The sequence below is a fragment of the Sander lucioperca genome, chromosome 10 (assembly GCF_008315115.2).
Source record: "Sander lucioperca isolate FBNREF2018 chromosome 10, SLUC_FBN_1.2, whole genome shotgun sequence".
Taxonomy (NCBI): Eukaryota; Metazoa; Chordata; class Actinopteri; order Perciformes; family Percidae; genus Sander; species Sander lucioperca.
Window position 1 is genome coordinate 17,734,801 of NC_050182.1, and position 14,570 is coordinate 17,749,370.

Genomic DNA, 14,570 nt, shown 5'->3' on the forward strand with positions numbered 1-14,570 from the left:
AGAATCTAAACTCTAGTGCATTTACAGTTCAGAGCTGAAGTTGAACAGATTATTTTAGTTTGTGCTCCACTTGTGTTCAGTCTGTTCTTGTTTCTGTCAGAATATAAACTGTGTAAGAGAGTCACGGCTCCATCTGGTGGAACAATCCTCAACTCATCCTCAAAGATACACATTTATCTCTCTTCATTGTTCCCTTTTTCAACAAGAAGAGCTCTCAGTCATGTTGACATGTATGTATCTGTGTGTGTGTGTGTGTGTGTGTGTGTGTGTGTGTGTGTGTGTGTGTCTGTGTGTCTGTGTGTCTGTGTGTGTGAATATGATTCATATCAAGAAAAACAATTATTTTGGGGAAACTGCAGCTATTATATTAGAATAACGTGAGTAAACGTTACTAAACACGTGAATAAACTTGAATGGGTAAACTCATCCTTGAACAGATTCTAATCAGCGACGGTGTTTAACAATTAAAACTACAACTCCCATAATTCCACGCAACTTCCCAACATCATCAGAAGTCTGTGTTACCATCCAGTGTTCAGGTTGAGAGACCCCTAGTGGCAGAAAGTTACATATTGTATGTTTAACTTCTGCAGTTTTCAGACTTCTTGTCTTCAGAGAATCAGATGTTTTCTTACAGTTAAAACTAAAATAGTTGTTGTTATTGTTATTATATTGATCTGTAGTTTTACCCACATCTACTTTATGAATGAGTGAACATGACAACATTAAAAACAGACCCAGAGTTAAACTGTCACGTGTTTTATTCAACAGGAGACACAAGTTACTCTGATTTATCACATAGTAATAGATTACTCTGACTCATCAGGTAGTAACAGATTACTCTGATTCATCAGGTAGTAACAGATTACTCTGGATAGTAACAGATTACTCTGATTCATCAGGTAGTAACAGATTACTCTGGATAGTAACAGATTACTCTGATTCATCAGGTAGTAACAGATTACTCTGGATAGTAACAGATTACACTGATTCAACAGGTAGTAACAGATTACTCTGATTCATCAGGTAGTAACAGATTACTCTGATTCATCAGGTAGTAACAGATTACTCTGGATAGTAACAGATTACTCTGATTCAACAGGTAGTAACAGATTACTCTGGTTCAGCAGGTAGTAACAGATTACTGTGATTCATCAGGTAGTAACAGATTACTCTGGATAGTAACAGATTACTCTGATTCAACAGGTAGTAACAGATTACTCTGGTTCATCAGGTAGTAACAGATTACTCTGATTCATCAGGTAGTAACAGATTACTCTGATTCATCAGGTAGTAACAGATTACTCTGGTTCATCAGGTAGTAACAGATTACTCTGATTCATCAGGTAGTAACAGATTACTCTGGTTCATCAGGTAGTAACAGATTACTCTGGTTCATCAGGTAGTAACAGATTACTCTGGTTCATCAGGTGATCATTTCTGAGGAATAACCCTAACAAGGTGATAAGGAAAGCCACGCTCGTCACAAAGAACTACAATTTTCCGGTTGCGAGTCGAACCAGTATAATTACACGGAAACGTTTTTTTTTGTCTAGTTCTGCAATCAACAACATCAAAACTCTTTCTGGTTGTTCTTTTTGTTCCTCTGACTTCATTCTTCTTACAGGCGGCTTTGACATCATCAAACCTCCCTATGATGAAGGTATTGAAGGGCTTACAGTTCTTCTTGTTGTTGTCGTCTCTGCTCTTTTTGGCATTCATCACACCGGTACAGTTGGCCGGAATCATCGCCCAGACGATATGCTTATATTCAAATGATGTATATATATCATCTGCAGGTTCTGGTCCCAGGAACATCAGATCAGCAGAGATCACGGCAGCAGAGATCAGCAGAACACCAGCAAAGATAGAGATCTTCATGTTGATCTGGAGAATACAGAGTTAGAAAAGCTGTTAGAGACTTTACTCTGACATATCTAACATCTCTTTATATTATCATATAAAAGCTGTTAGAGACTTTATTCTGACATATCTAACATCTCTTTATATTATCATATAAAAGCTGTTAGAGACTTTACTCTGACATATCTAACATCTCTTTATATTATCATATAAAAGCTGTTAGAGACTTTACTCTGACATATCTAACATCTCTTTAGTAACACTTGACAATAACCATAATTAAGAAATGATAAACAAAATATCAATATATATCAAAATATAAATAAAATTATACTTTATATTTATTTTACTGCCAACAAACAATCAAATGATTTCTAAGCGAGTGAATGTTGAAGAAGCGAGGGTTAAAAGTGTGAAAAAAAAAGTAAAAAGTGACAAAGCTTAAAAAAAAACCTGTACAAGAAGCAGCAATAAGGTGTGTATGTGTGTTCTTGTTTAACTATATTCGTGGGGTCCAAAAACCGGGAGTCCAGTATACTTGTGGGGTCCCGACAGCTTTGTGGGCCCAAAATGCTGGACCCCACAAGGTTAAAGGTCTGTTTGAGGGTTATGACTTGGTTTTAGGATTAGGGTTAGAATTAGGTTATGGACAACGTCGGCAGTATTGACTGGAAAATATGTTACAGAATATTTCGTTCTGTATGACAGGTGCAATATTTGAAAATCTTTTCTCTGAAATTTTTTATTACATTTATATCTACATTGATGTCAAAACCTCGAGACTTTCAAACATCAAGATGTCATTTATTAATACGCATTCGTGTCTAAATGACATATAAACATATTTTCCTATTCTATGTTGCCTGGAAACGCTTCCAACACGCTCGCGTCTCGCGTGAAAAATAGGCGTCGGTTCTATTTCTAGCAGGCAGGTGTCTCAGGCAGGCAGTGTGTAAGCTCTGACCTGTTACCATGGGAGACGAAATATAAACGGACACGGTACGCAGCTGACACGCTCGCGCGATGCATCCAGTGTGTAACCGGCCTTAAGGTTAGGCATTTAGTTGTGATGGTTAAGGTTAGGGTAAGGGGCTAGGGAATGTATTATGTAAATGACGGGTCCCCACAAGATAATGCCACAAACCTGTGTGTGTGTGTGTGTGTGTGTGTGTGTGTGTGTGTGTGTGTGTGTGTGCTTCATGGTTATCTGGAGAACACAGTTACAATAACCATCATTAATAAATGGTAACATTTAGTTCATTATACTTTGTACTTATTTTACTGTTAACAAACAATGAAATGGTGATTTATAGGCAGCGTTGAAAACATAGAAAGGCATCAAAAAAGAGCCAAAAAGCATTGAAAGAGTGAATGTATTAACTATCCATGTTGATGGATAAACTCTTGGATATTCTCCAGCAGCAGAAAGCAGCACCAGCAAACATAGAGATCTTCATGATAGTCTGGGAACACAGAGTTATATTTACCTGAGATTAGATGAGATTATTATTAGTCAGCAATTTACTGAAGAGTTGTTGCAGAAAGCTTCAGTCTGTCCTTTACTCAGCTGGTTTCATAAAACAAAGAGTAAACTCTGACATGATGCAAATCTGAAGAGTCTGCAGACAGAAAAATGAAATCATCTCCTGTCTTATATCGTCCGACAGAGAGAGGTTGTCTCTGAAGTTCATCACCATATATGGTGACCAATCAGCTCCAAGTTCAGGTGTTACACCCACAGATCACACATAAATACACACTTCACTGATGGTGATGGTCAAAGACAACCACAGGAAATCAAGTGTGAGTGTGATTGTGTGTGTGTGTGTGTGTGTGTGTCTGTGTGTGAGTGTGTGTGTGTCTGTGTGTGTGAGTGAGTGTGTGTGTGTCTGTGTGTGTGTGAGTGTGTGTGTGTGTGTGTGTGTGTGTGTGTGTTTGAGTGTGAGTGTGTGTGTGTGTGTCTGTGTGTGAGTGTGTGTGTGTCTGTGTGTGTGTGTGTGTGTGAGTGTGTGTGTGTGTGTGTGTGTGTTTGTGTGCGTGTGTGTGAGTGTGAGTGTGTGTCTGTGTGTGTGTGTGTGTGTGTGTGTGTCTCTCTCTCTCTCTCTATGTGTGTGTGTGTGTGTATGTATGTGTGTGTGTCTCTCTCTCTCTCTCTATGTGTGTGTGTGTGTGTGTGTGTCTCTCTCTCTCTCTATGTGTGTGTGTGTGTGTGTGTGTGTGTGTGTCTCTCTCTCTCTCTATGTGTGTGTGTGTGTATGTGTGTGTGTGTGTGTGTGTGTCTCTCTCTCTCTATGTGTGTGTGTGTGTGTGTGTGTGTCTCTCTCTCTCTATGTGTGTGTGTGTGTATGTGTGTGTGTGTGTGTGTCTCTCTCTCTCTCTCTCTCTCTCTCTCTCTCTCTCTCTGTGTGTGTGTGTGTGTGTGTGTGTGTGTGTGTGTGTCTGTGTTTTCAGCTAGTTTTCAGTCAGGATGTACTGAGGTATGCATGCACTTTTCATGCTGTTCACACCTCAAGTAGTTAGTTCCTCTATGATAACCACAGAGCTGGTTCACACCAGTTGATGCCTCCGTCTGGCCTGAACTAAGAAGACTTATGATGGTGAAAGTAGAAGCCACAGACTGGTCAAGAAAAAGCTGATGAAGATCTCCACACAGCAGCTCTGACCATGTTCCAAGGAGAGACTGAGGTCAGAGCAGAGGCCAGCGTGGGAGAGGAAGCTCCATGGGACGCCACCCACATGACCCTGAGGTGTGCTGCAGATAGAACCAACAGACAACAGACCAGCAGCCATCAGGCCGACTGAAACGAGGAGGGGGGAGAGACCGCAGGAGGACGGTACTACACCTACAGCACACGCACATTCTGACACATACACTATTAGGAGAAGCTAAGCTACTAGATTAAGATATTTATTACCTCCAAAACAAGAATGCACCCCTTGTGCGCACCTATGTGAAGCATCAGTTGCACCCATTCTAGAAAATGCATCAATGTTGATTTAGTTGCACATTCAGCACACATTCAGTAATTAAGTCTTTGCATTTCCTGATACAGCTTCTCTCAAAGTTAGTGACGACTATGTTCATTTTGTTGGTGCATCAGAAAAAAATTAAAGAAAAGAATAAACATGTCACTTTTTTGTGCACATGTTCGTGCACCAACAACACAGGCAACTTTTTCAAACATGCATTTCTCCTGTGTCAGTAATGTCAATCTATAGGGATGTGATCTCATGTTAACATTAGGAATTGGATTCTAAAATTTGTAAAGTGATAGGATTTGATAAATATGACTCTGATCATTTATTGTATGTCTGTCAGTGACTGACTTTTGGAAGAAGCCAGGAAATGCACTTCTGCTTATAACACACAAGACGTGCAGAAGGACTCACTACACCGTACATCACTCGTGTCATTAGGGTCAGACAAAGTGTATGAAAAACAATGTTACAGGGACAGCAAAAAATGAATGACAATCACGCAAATATTTGGGTCAGATAACAAGGGTGTTGCAGTATTTCATTAGACCCTGAAGAACAGAACATGTTGACAGTGTATCATTCATCCCTTCATGTTTCCCTCTCTGAGCATACAGGACGCAAATGGGAAGATTTGGGAGTATTTATGTCAAAATTTAACACAGATCGGCAACCTACTGAACATTTGTTTATTACAGCGCTTGTCATCTTTGATTCAGTGAGCCTCGTTTCTTTATGCAGCCTCCTGTTAGGCAGCAGGAAGACAGAGCTGGTTGGTGTATGTAGATAAGTGTTTAACCCTTGTTTGGTGTTCATATTTTTGTTACACAGCCAATGTTCCCTGGTCTGGTGGACCCACCACATTATTAGACTTTTAAATCAATACAGCCATAACAATTTATGTAAAAATACTTAACAGATGTTTACTTTAGCTCAATTACCAATGATATATACATCATTTATGGTTCATATTTGCCATTTACCCCTGTGAGATCACATTTATGATCATATTTTCATTGTTCGGGTTAACTCTTTTGCAAGGCACTGTATCTGTGTCACATTCTCATGAGGGGCTGAGCCTCCCTAAAGATCTGATCCTAGAATAACTCCTGTTGAAAACTGTGACATTTTTTGCAAAAATAATGATTAATGAATAATCAAAAGGTGGAAATGTATTAATCTGTTATACTGTTGATTAATCTTTCTCATAAATCTGCAGTTTCTGCTCGAATACAAATGTCTAGTCAGGATGTACTGATGTATGCATGCTGTTTTGACCACATGTGGTTGGTTCATCTATGATAACCACAGGTTGGTGGTGGTAGAGAGTAGTTCCCCCCCACCCCCTCCTTCCCCCAAAGCACTTTGAGTGTCATATACTGTATATACTTACATATACACATATATAAATGTAATGAATTATTATTATTATAAATTAAGAAAGAAAATGAAACACATCCTGTACAAAAAGCAAGTTACTTTAACATGCGCTGGTGAGTTAAGAATTAAAAGTATTCCATTTTTTACAACAACGTTACCTGAACAGTAGCGTTAGGTTACTGGTAGTCTATATCAGCAACGTTTCACCAGGATGTCCTATTGCCTCTCATTGATGATGTGAAGATTTCACAAAGCCATTCTTACAATTAATATCCTACATAAACAGCTGTTTTGGTCGATCAAAATAAAACAAGATACTATCTTATTCTATATCTATAAGATAATATCTATAAGATAATATCTTATTTGTAAATTCTAATAAGAATTTACGAATAAAATATATTTGCAAAAAAAGTTCTGTATTATATTGGCATGTTATGGAATTTATTCTCCTGAATAATATGATAAACAGGACAAATAGACTGATGCTGTTTTTGATGCTTCCATCTGGCCTGAACTAAGAAGACTTATGGATGGTGAAACTAGAAGCACAGACTGGTCCAGAAAAAACTGATGAAGATCTCCACTATTAGGAGAAGCTAAACTACTAGCTCAAGATATTTATTACCTCCAAAACAAGTATGCACCCCTTGTGTGCACATATGTGAAGCATCAGTTGCACTCATTCTAAAAAATGGCTCAATGTTGATTCAGTTGCTGATTAAATTGCTGAATGTTGGAACATTGTGTGAAACTGGTCATTATTACTGAGACTTATGAAGTGTCAGGTTTAGTTCCATCATAGTGTCAACAAATGATAGCTGATGTTGTTGTTCAGTAGCTCAGAGATCAGTGGTGTAGTCCAGGGTATACGCTGGTATACGGCGTATACCTACTTATTTTTCAGTCAGCATTGCGTATACCCACTTCTAAATCCCCCCTGATGTGCACCATTCAGTAATATCTGTGGGCCAGATTGCCCATTTTTTCCTGAAGGATAGTGAAGCCATGACCCACCCTCCTCTGCCTCTAATTGGCTGGTACTCGCTGCTTTCACTGATTAGATTGGTTAACTTTAGGCATGATGACTGATGAGCCAATCAGAGGCAGAGTAGGGCGGGTCATGCCGAGGAAAATATCGCTAATACCTCAGGTACCAGTGAAAAAAAACAAAAAAAACCCTCAGGTGCCGGTGCCACTTGACTACGATAACGGCAGCAGACCAAACAACAGAAGAAGAAATAACACAAGCGGCGGTGTGCCACCCCAGTTGATGGAAGACATAATTCTGAGGTAAGTTTTAAGGTGGTTTCCAAATGAATCATTATTTTAAACTACTGGCAAATTGCCAGTGGCAATATGACTGCACATTTAGAGGAGAAGAGATAACACCATGTTTGCCTCATGATAAATACATTTTACATTCATCCAGGCTGCTTGTGTGACCAGTAGTAACTACAAACTGCTCCTAATCAAGTCATGATCATTTTATAATAGTGAGCAAGTAGAAATGACAGATTTTTGGGTAAACTAAATCATAGTCTTACATGTCACTGTTTCTAAAACAGGGCTTTTTTCTGGACTACTTTTAAAAATAAAAAAGTTAAAAAAAAGGTGAAAACTGAGAGTATACCCACTTCTCCAGGGACCACTACACCACTGTCAGAGATGATCAGATAATGAAACTACTGATTTAGCCGTGTCACGTTCTCATTATGGGCAGAGCTCCCCTAAAGGTCTGATCCTAGAATCACCCCTGTTGAAAACTGTGAAATGTTTTGTAAAATAATGATTAATGAATAATCAAAAGGGAAATGTATTTATTTGTTTTACTGCTGCTTAATCTTTCTTATGAATCTGCAGTTTCTACTTGAATTCAAATGTCTAGTCAGGATGTACTGATGTATGCTCTTTTGACCACATATAGTTTGTTCCTCTATGGTAACCAAAGCCCCCCCCCCTCCCAACCAGGCCTTTTCCTGCCCAGCAACAGAAGTACAAAAGTACCGTCTGCTTTCTCCTTCCTTTGTTCATTCTCTCAGATTATTCTGGGATGTACTGAACCTTCTTTGCACAAAGAATAAAAACTTAAAAGATTTTGTTGACAAAAGCATAATTTCAGATCTCACCTACTATGTATTAGAATTTCCATTTTCTCATTAGTAAGCAATTCACTGTTATACTACATAATACCTCAAAATATACTGTATATTTGGACACGTGTACAGGGTAAAAACCTACCTGTCACCCAGGTGGGAGCTACACATTGGTGGTGGTAGAGAGTAGTCCCCCCCCTCTTCCCCCAAAGGACTTTGAGTGTCATATGTATATATACATATACACATATATATATATTTATATATATATATATATATATATATATATATATATATATATATATATGTAATTAATTATTATTATTATTATTATTATTATGAATTAAGAAAGTAAATAAAACACATTGTGTACAATAAGCAAGGTTACTTTAAGATGAACTGGTGAGCTAAGAATTAACATATTCAATCTTTTACAACAACGTGACCTGAATAGTACCGTTAGGTTACTGGTAGTCTATATCGGGAACGTTTCACCAGGATGTCCCTGGGTTAACTGACTGCATATGTTGAGGAAACAACATGGATTGTGTTAATGGAATGGCCTGAACACACCGATGTTGGGCTGGTTGTGTTATTGTGTGAAAATGTGACTACAGATTGGACAAAAGGATGTTACTGATTGTGATGAACTGTAAACATTTAAAGATATGAATTGGAAAATTCAGGCATGTTAAACACTACTACCTACTACAGGTGAACAGTTTTAAACATTTAAGTGTTAGGATAATTACATTATCAAGAATAGACAGAAACCGCAGGAATTCTCTCAATGTTCATTTTTACTTGCGAACACAAGGAGCCAATTTCAGCACTACAGTACAGAAATGTCTATCGAAACACTTTCTACAGCAGCTTTTGTAATACAATGTGGAATGACAGATGTCATAACAAAGAGTCAATGTCGTCAGTTTATCTCATTCGGGGAGGACATGTTCTTTCCTCAGCATCACAGTCAATGGCTCCATGGTATCTTGTTTAGAGTACACTCAGTATAATTATAATGGTCTTATTATACAAACAGATTTAATAATAATAAGACGGTAAAAATGTAAATCCAAAATTTTCTAACATTAAGTAACAGATATCAGCATCAAACCTCTCTCATTAATGACATTAAGACTAGTATTTTTTGTAAAACAGACAGAGTGTAGTAACATGAATGTTTTCTGAAAGAAGACATATTATGGAAGATTAATAAAGGTAAAGATGATGTTTCTGTCTATTAGTTTCTCTCCTTAAAAACAGCAGCATCATCAACATCAACCATTTAGAGATCAGAGCTGAAGTTTATCAGATTATTTTAGTTTGTGCTCCACTTGTGTTCAGTTTGTTCTTGTTTCTGACAGAATATAAACTGTGAAGAGAGTCAGGGCTCCATCTGGTGGCACAATCCTCAACTCATCCTCAAAGATACACATTTATCTCCCTTCATTGTTTCCTTTTTTGGTGAATGGTTCCCAGAGAGATCAGGGTCCATTTCAGAAAGCTGTTTTAGTGAAAACTCTGAGTTTGTTAACCGTGAGCAACCCTGCTTTTGTTATTGTGTTTTTGTTCAAAGGACTTTAAGTTTCATATCTTAAGGTTGGATTTTCATACATTTTATTTACCAGAACGTTAATATATTTTGTTCTGTTGTGACAATAAAACAAACAAGTTTATTTTTAAACTGCATTATCACATTATTTTAGTGAGGACTCATAAATAACTACAAATAACTAATGTTAGGGAAATCTGTTTATGTTTTGTTATGCATTTCTGGATTTAAAAAAATATATATATCAGCCAATATATTGGAATATTGGATTTTTAAATCACCAAATATTTGTATTGATATCGGCCTTAAAAATCCTTTATCTGTCGGGCTCTACTACCCCATATATATATATATATATATATATATATATATATATATATATATATATATGCTCTACTATATATATATATATATATATATATATATATATATATATATATATATATATATATATATATATATATATATATATATATGATGCTTTACACTACTTTTATGTTCCTTTTGAGTTCCTTTCACCAAAATGACAGCAGAAGTATGACTTGCCAGGTAGCTTGTGTTTCACCACTGGATCAACAAAGTCTCATCTTTATCCACTTTAATAGATTATCATTTTTTCATAATATTTTGTAGTATTAATCTGAATCTGCAAAGTAACTAAAACTTTAAAATAAAAAGTGAAGTAAAATGTACAATAGCCTACTTGACTCTAGAAGTAGCCTATAAAGTAGCTTACAATTGTATTTAAGTACGGTATGGTTATACTTTCCACCTCTGATCAAATGTAATGCTAATATTTACTGTACATGTAGCAAGCGTAAACATTAATTCCTGACATGTTTATATCTGTCAGTTGCTCGGACACACAGTTGTTGTATTAATAGTTGTTGCGACAGATGTATCTGTCTGTGCAGTCATCTCAACCATCGAATTCCAGCAACGAGGGGCAGAAAGTTACATATTGTACATTTAACGTCTGCAGTTTTCAGGCTTCTTGTCTTCAGAGAATCAGATGTTTTCTTACACAGTTAAAACAAAAAAGTTATTATACTGTCTGCAGTTTGTTATTGTTATTATATTGATCTGTAGTTTAACCCACATCTACTTTATCTACACAAAGTACTGTCTCTTTGTTACATAGCCAGACTACTTTATGAATGAGTGAACATGACGACATTAAAAACAGACCCAGAGTTAAACTGTCACGTGTGTTTTATTCAACAGGAGACACAAGTTACTCTGATTCATCAGGTAGTAATAGATTACTCTGATTCATCAGGTAGTAACAGATTACTCTGGTTCATCAGGTAGTAACAGATTACTCTGATTCATCAGGTAGTAACAGATTACTCTGGTTCATCAGGTAGTAATAGATTACTCTGGTTCATCAGGTAGTAATAGATTACTTTGGAAGAAACTTTTGAAAGTGAACAGGTGTACGCCTTCTCGACTGATGTACCATCGTACTGACAGTCGGGATACTTAGCATTAAGAGTTTTCAAATTGCAGTCAACAATCTCAAAGGGTTTTTTGCTTTTCTTCAGATTATTAGCTTCAGGTTTATTTGGGTCAGTGTATTTGGTTCCTTCATCCCCACAAATGTCTTTGACGGTTTGCAAAGACGTTGTGATGATGAAGGTATTTCTGTCCTTACATAATGAGTTTATTTTGTTGATTTCTTTTACTTTTATCACATCGTCACATTGGTACTTAGTCATCCCAGCGTTGATATGCTTATCTTGAAACCTAGGCCAACTTTGTCCGTCCACAGAGAGCACGGCAGCAGAGAGCAGCAGAAAACCGGCAAAGATAGAGATCTTCATGTTGATCTGGAGAATACAGAGTTATAAAAGCTGTTAGAGACTTTACTCTGACATATCTAACATCTCTTTATATTATCATATAAAAGCTGTTAGAGACTTTACTCTGACATATCTAACATCTCTTTATATTATCATATAAAAGCTGTTAGAGACTTTACTCTGACATATCTAACATCTCTTTATATTATCATATAAAAGCTGTTAGAGACTTTACTCTGACATATCTAACATCTCTTTATATTATCATATAAAAGCTGTTAGAGACTTTACTCTGACGACACACGCACGTCAACTTTATTGAAAAAAACACATACAAGACACCTAAATACATACAAGTTCTACACACAGTCCAACTGGAACACAACCGTAACAGTACGAGGAAAAATAAATACCAGTACAAGGTGCATGGATAGCAGCGTCTAAGTATACATAGGGTAGGAAAAAGTGCAGCCTACAAAGTTGAAACAATATAATCGACCATCGTCAACAACAACATCAGCATCCATTACATCACCAACCCTTTTTATCAACGTTTCTGACATCCTCAACACATAGTCAGACTAGAATATATAACCAACCAACCAAGGAATAAAGAAAGAAAAGAAAGTGGATGAAATGAGGTAGCCAAGAGATCAAAGAAGACTCCACACACACACACACACACACACACACACACACACACACACACACACACACACACACACACACACACACACACACACACACGCAAGTGCGCAAGTACCATCTTAGGGTGTTTTCACTCCTGAAAATCTAAACCAAGGTTCATGTTTTTGTTCCATTGTAACATTTGATCCGGTAAGTTTTGGTTTCACACTGCAGTTATACAAGATCTAAAGATCTCTACGTGACAAAACTACGTCCTGTCGTCATCACATACGTGAACTGAGTCTCCAGATACTTATAACTGATTGGTTTGTAGACGGGCTTCCCCGTACTCTCGTCTCCTCTCCCTGTGTCGGAGTTTTTTCAATTCGACTGCTGCTCTCTCCTACTGACTGCTGCTCTCTCCTACTGACTGCTGCTCTTCCCTACTGACTCTCCCCTACTGACTGCTGCTCTCTCCTACTGACTGCTGCTCTCTCCTACTGATTCTCTCCTACTGACTGCTGCTCTCTCCTACTGACTGCTGCTCTCTCCTCTCTCCTACTGACTGCTGCTCTCTCCTCTCTCCTACTGACTGCTGCTCTCTCCTACTGACTGCTGCTTTCCCCTACTGACTGCTGCTCTCCCCTACTGACTGCTGCTCTCTCCTACTGACTGCTGCTCTCTCCTACTGACTGCTGCTCTCTCCTACTGACTGCTGCTCTCTCCTACTGACTGCTGCTCTCTCCTACTGACTGCTGCTCTCCTCTACTGACTCTCTCCTACTGACTGCTGCTCTCTCCTACTGACTGCTGCTCTCCCCTACTGACTGCTGCTCTCTCCTACTGACTCTCTCCTACTGACTGCTGCTCTCTCCTACTGACTCTCTCCTACTGACTGCTGCTCTCTCCTACTGACTGTCTCCTACTGACTGCTGCTCTCTCCTACTGACTGCTGCTCTCCCCTACTGACTGCTGCTCTCTCCTACTGACTCTCTCCTACTGACTGCTGCTCTCTCCTACTGACTGCTGCTCTCTCCTACTGACTGCTGCTCTCCCCTACTGACTGCTGCTCTCTCCTACTGACTGCTGCTCTCTCCTACTGACTGCTGCTCTCCTCTACTGACTGCTGCTCTCCCCCTACAGACTAAGTACCGAGCTATTCCCCGGTCTTCTAACACGAGGAGAGCCTGCCAGAGCTTCTTGTATTTGGTCTGAAAGTCCGAACCATCCAAAAAATGCTTTCACACTATAAACGAACCGGACCAAGGTTCAGTTGATCGGACCAATGTTTGGTCTTTTAAACCGGACCGTGGTCTGAGGCAGCTTTCTCAGAAAAACAATATAAAGTATATTTACCTGAATGACAGGAGAGAGATAAGTTCTAGAGTCAGCAGCAGGAGGATACCTGGAATATCACATAACAAATATTACATCACATTTAACTATGTTGCATCACATTTAACTTCAAGGTTCTTGAGAAAACAATCAAAAAAAGGACCAAAAATGTCAAAAAAGTGACAAAAATGTCAGAAGAATGAATGTAAATTGTATTTTTGTTCATGTTTGCAACCCTAACAACATAGGAATTGACCAAAAAATTTAAAAACAACTAAAAAGTCGAAAAAGTGCCCAAAACGTTAAAAAAGTGACTAAATTGTTGGGGGGGTGTGTGTGTGTGTATAAAATGTCAAAAACAATTGTCCATAAACCACCAACAAAAGTTGAAAAAAAAATGAAAATGCAGCAAAATTGTTAATAAGTGACAAAAATGTTGGAAAAAACAACAAAACAATTGTCGAAAAACGTTGAAGAAGGTTATAAATAATAAAAGTTGGAGAAGAATCAGAGTCTTACCGAAGAGTTGGTGGGGAAAGTTTCAGGGTAGAAGTTCCAAAAATGTAGAAATGTAAAATCTAAACTTCGCAAAGTCTGCAGATGAAGAAGAAGAAGAAGAGCAGAACTCTGACACGATGCAAATCTGAAGAATGTTATGACAGAGAAATGAAATAATCTGCAGTCTTATATCCTCCCACAGAGAGAGGTTGTCTCTGAAACAAACAGCTGAATATCATCTCCATATACGGTAAACATTCAGCTACAGGTTCAGACATCCCCCCCACTGATCCTAATTTAAATACTCACGTTACTGACGCTCAAAGACGAATGCGGAAAACCCAAAAAGAGGAAGTTAAGATGTTGTTTTCACACTTTAAGATGTTTTCACACGTTGCTCCGATGCAGCTTACTGTCAATGATGACCTACAATAATAGA

The 14,570-nt window shown here is 38.0% G+C and overlaps 3 protein-coding genes across 11 annotated transcripts in view; all 3 read right to left on the bottom strand.

Moving 5' to 3' along the window:
- Positions 1-14,237, bottom strand: part of LOC116058043 (ribonuclease pancreatic-like) — a 29,762-nt gene extending 15,525 nt beyond the window's left edge. Inside the window, exons 1-2 of one of the 3 annotated variants that reach the window (XR_004898618.1) lie at positions 14,153-14,237; positions 11,488-11,699 (exon numbers count right to left, since the gene is read on the bottom strand). The gene's annotated coding sequence lies outside the window, so the exon portion shown is untranslated. Of the gene's footprint in view, positions 1-11,487; positions 11,700-13,654; positions 13,722-14,152 lie in introns of those variants that run through there. The other 2 variants (XR_004898617.1, XM_036006612.1) reach the window with 2 other exon arrangements.
- The window catches only part of LOC116058018, a 347,926-nt gene that overhangs the window by 222,161 nt on the left and 111,195 nt on the right, over positions 1-14,570 (bottom strand). The gene's annotated exons all lie outside the window — the stretch shown is intronic.
- The window catches only part of LOC116034148 (calpain-2 catalytic subunit-like), a 228,387-nt gene that overhangs the window by 93,543 nt on the left and 120,274 nt on the right, over positions 1-14,570 (bottom strand). The gene's annotated exons all lie outside the window — the stretch shown is intronic.